The sequence below is a fragment of the Ptiloglossa arizonensis genome, chromosome 5, assembly GCF_051014685.1.
Source record: "Ptiloglossa arizonensis isolate GNS036 chromosome 5, iyPtiAriz1_principal, whole genome shotgun sequence".
Classification (NCBI taxonomy): domain Eukaryota; kingdom Metazoa; phylum Arthropoda; class Insecta; order Hymenoptera; family Colletidae; genus Ptiloglossa; species Ptiloglossa arizonensis.
The window spans coordinates 3,471,432-3,477,431 of record NC_135052.1 but is presented as its reverse complement, the minus strand read 5'-3'; the positions used below and the strand labels follow the sequence as shown (position 1 = coordinate 3,477,431).

At 44.8% G+C, this 6,000-nt stretch overlaps 1 protein-coding gene across 1 annotated transcript in view; it reads left to right on the top strand.

Annotated features, from left to right (window-relative positions):
- The first annotated feature begins 419 nt into the window (after window positions 1-419).
- The window catches only part of LOC143146838 (uncharacterized), a 41,874-nt gene continuing 36,293 nt past the window's right edge, over window positions 420-6,000 (top strand). Inside the window, exon 1 of the mRNA XM_076311525.1 lies at window positions 420-543. The gene's annotated coding sequence lies outside the window, so the exon portion shown is untranslated. The remainder of the gene's footprint in view (window positions 544-6,000) is intronic.

Sequence of the window (6,000 nt, the reverse complement as noted above, 5' to 3'; positions counted from 1 at the left end):
CGGTTGTCACGGGACGTTAGAATGTCCGATAGGAGCCGATCCGAGGAAGGATCGCGAGCAGGTTGAACCACCATCGTCGGCGATACTATCGGTTCGTTGACGCGATGCGTCGAGCAGAGGAAGCGGATACGTCGATTTGTTGAAAGTTCGGTGACGAGTGTGATTCCCGGTGGCAATGGCGCACGGACGGAACTCGAAGCGGAAAGACTGATCGGTAGCTTTCGATGATGTCGACCGACGATTCGAGAGACTCTCGGGAACTGGATGCCGTGGTATCGAAGTCCGTCGCCTGTCGTCATGCGGATCGAAGGTTCCTCGTACTGGTGACCCCGACGCAACTCTCCCAGCAACGTCGCTATTGTCGTATGAACTGCAAGATCAAGCATCGTAACTAATGTCGCTACGAGAGATTTGAACTCTGTCGTTTCAACGTGAACACGGGGGTTGGTGATCAGTGTTCGGGATTAGTGGAGGGCTGGAACGTGTTCAGATCACGGGGCTGCTCGTCCGTGATCTCTGGAAGCAACGTTTACGACCCGTCTCGTAAGTACAATATTTTAGATCGTTTTTACGCTCGAATCGCGTTTCGATACCATATCGAGACAACGGAAGGGAATTTCATCGATCGCGTTCGGATGGAATGCACGAACCTGGGGACACGGTTTCGGTGGCCGGGGGAGGATTACCAGGCGAACGACTTCGCGTAATTAGCCAGATTTTACGAGCGAACGAAAACGGGATTCTACGCCCGCCGAGTAAATGGATTAAAACGCCCGTCGCGTTCGAATGCTCGCGCAAGCTCGCCCGACGCGAGTATCTCGCGCTTACAACGCTCTTTGAAAACAGCTCGCGTGAATTTCTGTAACTTGTTCTTCGGTCGGTTGCTTTTCAATTAGTTTACAATCTTGGTAATCGTCGAAGAACACCGCGAAATATTCGCGATGGTTTTTCCACTCGATCGGAGTCAAGACTGGTCTGTCAATCGAGAATCTTCGACTGTTCTCGCGAGAAACGAAAGAATTTTTCCACGAATTGAGTAAACTCGATCGAAACGCATCGATCGCGTCGCGTTTATCCTCCAGAGTACACAGTGAACTCGTCGCTCGATCGCAGTGCAAACTGTCGAAATTTTTTCGCAAATTTCGCCCATTGTTTTCGTAGATCGAAAGAAGGTACTGCAGAGTACCTAGAAATTTGCGTAATAGTTTTGGAAAGTATTCACGCACACGACACGAGACCATTGGAATCTTTACGCTCCTCTTTACGATCCAACGCAATAAACGAGTAATCTGGATTAATTGTACACGTCGCTTGGAATATACTGGGTGTTTTCAATACGAACGAACGAGCCGTTTAAATACGTTCGGTAAGTACGAGAGAGAAATGGGATTCGAAGTACTTTCTTGAAACGATAGGTACAATCACTGTACCGCAATACGCGAATAAGTCTTGTCTACTTTAATTTTATTTACGGTAACTGTGCTCGGTACTCGAGTTTCAAAATGTCGGCCGTTCTCGTCGATGGAAGATCGACGTCGTTGAAAAAATCGTGCACCACCTTCTTGCCTATGATTCTTCTAATCGAGAATCTTCGAAGCTACGTTCGCGTAGGATTTCTCTCGTGTTTTTTAATCGCGAAACACGGAACGTCGAGTTTCCGTCGTCGAGAGGAGGAATGCATCGAATTTCTCGTATCAGCGAATACGCGATAATCCGCGAGCGACGGCCTCTTTAAAACTCATTTGCATCGGTAATCTAAACACGTCAGTGGCTACCTAGGATATCGACGCTCGGTTCAAATTGGCCCTTATCATCGGTAATTTCACTTTCTCCGGGTCGTTCACTGCTTGGTTATTGTTCCTTGTTCGGTGATACAAGTAACTCGTCGATTGATCCGTGGCCGGTGATACTGTGCGAAAGATCGCGCGGAGTATACCGCTTCTCGATGCAAATGGGTTAATCGTAATACCAAATATTTATTCATTCGTTTCAGTTACGAGCGAGTTTAACTTTGTGGCGCAACGAAATCAATTTAGTAGAATTCACTAAGACGATAAATTACTATGTATCGCTACGATGAATAATAGCTTGCTCGATAAGTTTTATCGTTCGGTAAGAAACGTAGCTATCAGGTTGGTCGATTTATTTTTCTAAAGACGATACTACCGTTCGACGTACACGTGCAAAGTTTCGCGCAGATCCGTCGACTCGTTCGTATATTTACAGTTGTTCAAAGTTGAAGTGTCACGGTATTCTTTGTACAGTGGAAAAAACGACAAAACTTAGGGAACAATCTGGTATATTATAGTTCGATCCGTTAACTAGTCGCCAAACTCACCGGTCGAACCCGAGAAAAAGTCTCACCGACTAAAAATGAAGTAAAATATGAAATGAAATACACGAGATTCGAGCTTTCTAAATCGTGCAGTTTTTATGTATCGGTCGTTGGCTTCGGCTCTCCCCAGGAGAACAATCTTAAAAAGAGAAAGAAACAGGTTCGCGATAATATAATTCATTACGTTGTAAGGTAACCGTGTAACCATTGCTCGATAAATATAAACTTTACGACTGAGAAAGTTACCGACACAATCGTGCGGGAAAATAGAAAGGAACGAAATTTTTCTTTCATTTAATTAGAGATTCTAACCGCGTGAACCGTTCCAACGATTGACCCCGTGAATTAAAAGAACACTATATCGACCCTTTTCGAACGGAGGCGGGAATACAAGTTCAAAGTTCGTTTCGTGTTTGGTACACCCTTCGTGTACACTTTCAGCTTTCTCCGTTTCGCGTATTTTCCAAGAATAAATACTAGGTTGGGCAACGTTTCTGCAATAATCGCGAAGGTAACTTTACGCGTTCGTTTTGCAATTATAGAAAAATACAGTTTCACGTTTATTAGCAGTTCAATTAGCAATAGGTCGTTCAATTAGTTTTATCGAACGAGAAACAATCTATTACACCTATAATTGTGAAACTGTCCTTTTCTACAATTGTAAAACGAACGGGTGAAGTTATTGGGTTGTTCGGAAAGTCATTTCGATTCTTTTGGTGAAAATGAAACACGATTTTTTCAGAGCGTGTAAACATTTTATTAAATTATATATTCTTCATTTTGGAAAACGAAGTGTCTCCGAACAACCAAATCTTTCGGTAGATTCCGAGGAACGTGTCGTTTCTTATCGAACGACAAACTTATCAAAACAACCTATTATATTAGGTTGTTTGGAAGTCATTTTGTTTTTTTTGGTGAAAACGAAACACGATTTTTTCAGAGTGTATAAACATTTGATAAAATTATACATTCTCCGTGTTGGAAAACGAAATCACTTTTCGAACGACCCGAGTGAAGAAAAAATAGAATGACGAATGGTAAAATAAAATGACGATACTTTCGCGATTGCTGCGCAAACATCGAAGTTTCACGGGTGAGGTTGGGCCAAGTCGCGATGGGTTTCCCGTGTAAAACTTGAATCGTTGCACGGTCGCGAGTCGTCCCGATCGTTGAACGATCGCGACGGTTCGATCGATTCCCGGCAACGAACGCGGAAGTTCGGCGTAGATCAAAGACGTTCTCTTTACGAGGGTCGTCCTAGCTGTACCGCGCAACATGTATCGCCGGAGCGGCATATGCGTAAAAAGTTGAACGCGTTGTCTTTGTGCTCACAGACGTTCGCTGGTTCGTAACCCGGTCCGAAGAACGGACGTACAAGTGGCACTGGAAATTAGCGAACAATTAGCTCGCCCCGTTTATGTTTTATAAACACGGCTGCCTATCGACGGGCCATTATTTCGAAGCATTCGTGCAACGCGCCTATCAACGCTCTAGCTACTACCTACGGGCCACGGTGTACGCGAGCTACCTAAGTGGCTCCAGGTTCGAGTGTGTCCGAAGTATCCGGAGCAGTATTCGAGCGTGGTAGTGCTTAGGCTTTTCGAGTATCACGGGCACGAACGAGGAACACGTTGGAGGGGTCGTAGAAGGGGTCTTGTAGTGTTTCGTTGCGCTTAAAAGGAGGGGGTTTTACGGAGAGGGTTTCTCGCTGCAAGGCAGCTTTGGTGTTGCAGCCTCTTCAAACCTCGTGCAAACACTCGGGGACAGGGCGTTCGCCTGGTACGACGATTAATATCCCAATAAGGCCTCGTTCACAGGGCTCGCTAGACCGAGCTGCTTCGTTCTTTATTCATTGTATCGCAACTCCTCCCGCGGGATAAACTGCCCGATACCCAGGGTTCCGTCACTTTTATTTTCAGAAGCCAAGTTTCTTTACCCGCGGAAATTTTCCTACCTGAATTGCGGTTTCGTCGCGCGACGCGATTACCGATTCACGTGGCTCGATCGGCGTGGCGTTCACGCACGAAACGGAGCACCAGAGTTCCACCCAAACTTCAACATCATCGGTTCGTTCGATAAGAAACGGAGCTATCGGGTCGGTCGTTTTATTTTTCTAAAGACCATGCTACCGTTCGACGAACACGTGCAAAGTTTCGTGCAGATCCGTCGACTCGTTCGTATATTTATCATTGTTCAAAGTTGAAGCGTCGTGGTATTCTTATTACAGTCTGACTTGTTTCGAACTAATGTTTAAGATTACTCAATCATGAACTAACGGTACTCGTAAATCAATTTGCCCTTTCTCTATTCAAGATACGTATCTGATGCGAACAATAATACGTTCACCGTATCGAACAACCTAGTATATTATAGTTCGATCCGTTAACGAGTCACCAAACGCACTCGTTGAATCCGAGAAAAAGTCCAGGCACCGACCGAAAACGAAGTAAAATATGAAATAAAATACACGAGACGGGTATATACGGAGTTGGGTGAAAGTTTTACGTTATTGGGTTTGTGCATTTCTTTATGTTTATTTGAATACCCGTAACGAGTGCAAGGGAGGGTTTACGGTTGGTATTTCGTGGTTGGGATGGAAACATCCCAGGGGTCAAAATTGACCCGGAGCCTGTTGGGCGACCATGCGTCCAGGAAACTTCTTTTGCAATTTCGTTCGAGATTGTTCGTATCGGAGACTGAATTACGCGCTAGAAGAAATCTTCCAACTGTCTTCGCTGAACGATTAGAGGTCTATGGATTCGCGAGAGGAAACTTTTTAAAATTGATTACTTTCAACACTGGAACTACCAAATGAAACGAGCGTAGTGTTGCGATAGAGTTATTTCTCGATCGTAAGTTAGTAATAAATGAATAAGCGGTCAATTCCAGAGACTACTGTCATGAATGAATCTTTCGTGACCTTCCAACTCTCTTCGCTGAACGGTTAGAGGTCTATGGAATCGCGAGAGGAAACTTTTTAAAATTGATTACTTTTAACGCTAGAACCACCAAACGAAACGAGCAATAGAGTTGTCTCTCGATCGTAAGATAGTAATGGACGAATAAGCTGTCAATTCCAGAGATTATAATTTTTAATCACAGGAGACTACTGTCACGAAAGAATCTTTCGCTAATTTAACCCTAGAACTACCAAAGGTAAATTTGCCTCGTTTCGAACTTCTTTTTAAGATTACTCAATTATGAACGTTGTCTTTGCCTACAATATTCACGAACAGTTATCAAAATAGACAACCAACGGTACTCGTAAATCAATTTGCCCTTTCTTCATTCAAGATACGTATCCGATGCGAACAATAATACGTTCACCGTTCCAGTGTTGAACGTTCTAGTGTCGAAATATCGAGGATCGTTCGACTCGCGGTACGGGCCGTACCGAAGTCTCGTGTTGGACTCGATGTCACGAGGCACGGGGGGATTAATCGTTTCATTTTTTTTTTTTTATCGGTCGCTTCTGGTACGTTCGTGTCGATGCACGTTGATCGCTCGCGATCGATATCGTTCGCGAATTTCGTGGAAATCGTCGCGGTTCGAACGAGAGTGGGGAGCCACCACCGGGGCGCGTCAAATTTGTTGCCGATCGTTCGGAGCGCAGCTGATGAGCGAATTTTACAGCGGGCATGTATTAGCATACCTATCACGCGCGG